Genomic DNA, 1,310 nt, shown 5'->3' with positions numbered 1-1,310 from the left:
AATGTCCTAAATTGAGATCAGACTGGAAATAACATTAGGAGATGCCTAGTATGGAATAACCCTGTCCTAGCAGGGAGGTGGACTGAGTATGCCCATATCATGGGCAAAAGACATGGCTCTGCAGAAAGGGGAATTTCTTGGTCTTTCAGCTTCTCTGGGTGTTTTAGAGAAAGTAAAATACAAAATGAGGGGAAAATAATCAATGTATGTGTATATGGTGTTGAGTAAGGAGGCTCAGCTGCATGCAGGTTAGCAGGGCAGAGAATTAGCAGACATGTGCTCAGTTTTACATTTCTCTGCTTTTAACCTTTCTGATTCAGATGATTAAAACTAGCAGGGGAAAAGGAAAACTTTTCTTCAGGCACCTGCAGCCCATGAAAGTCAGGCAAAACATTTTTGCTGGTTCCTCTGAGCCACAACCTGGGCATTAGAGGCCTCTCACTAACTCAGTCATCAGTTCAACTCTCAGCTGGGTGAAGAGCAAGGAAAGGCTGTTTCCTCACCAAAATCTGTGCTTGCAGGGCAGTTCTGAGTTGTGAATCCAAAGGTTTCCTTGACCATGTGTGAGTTATCCCTCCTACCCACAACCACGAACTTGAGCAGGAAACAAGGTGTCTAAGTGAAAATATGAAGCCTCATCTGTTTCTCATTATTTTGCTAGTCAGAAAAAGCAGCTAACATGGAAACAGTTAAAAATGCAGTAATGTAGGAAGGTTGTGAGGTTTTGTTTAATTTGTATTCATAAAACACAAGCAGTGCTGAATATTATTATAAAATGACTGCTGATTGGTCTGTGTGAAGTGAATTTTCCAGCCTTTGCTCATTTTTGTTCCAAGTCTCATCATAGATCTCCCTCCTGACAGATGCTGACAAGTGTTCTCAGTGCTAGATTTACCAGGCACAGGGAGTGAATTGTCCTTCAGCATCCAGAGATACTATTAATTATTAATCAAGGCTCATTGTCAGTGTAGGGGAAATATTCCACACGTATTATTTATGCTGAACCTGATTTCAAGATAAATAGTGGATCTCAGACTCAAGGAATGTCACCTTTGTTCCTCTCATCCCCACTAACACCAATTAAAAACTAAGTTGCTTTTGTTCACATAGATCAGGTGCACTTATGTACAAGTGTTGCTTGGGAAGATTCAATCATTTTTCACACAGGTTATGGTCAAGTTCTATGGGTGCTCACATTGATTCTCACCCAACAAAGAAAGTTGTCCTTCAGGAAGAAGGAAAGCTGTAAATGTCCATCTTGGAGAGCAGTATTGTCTTGTAATTACAGCACCAGGGGTTAAGGTTGGCAC

Source organism: Acanthisitta chloris, unplaced genomic scaffold (assembly GCF_000695815.1).
Source record: "Acanthisitta chloris isolate BGI_N310 unplaced genomic scaffold, ASM69581v1 scaffold7922, whole genome shotgun sequence".
Lineage (NCBI taxonomy): Eukaryota > Metazoa > Chordata > Aves > Passeriformes > Acanthisittidae > Acanthisitta > Acanthisitta chloris.
Note: the sequence above shows the minus strand (reverse complement) of the source record.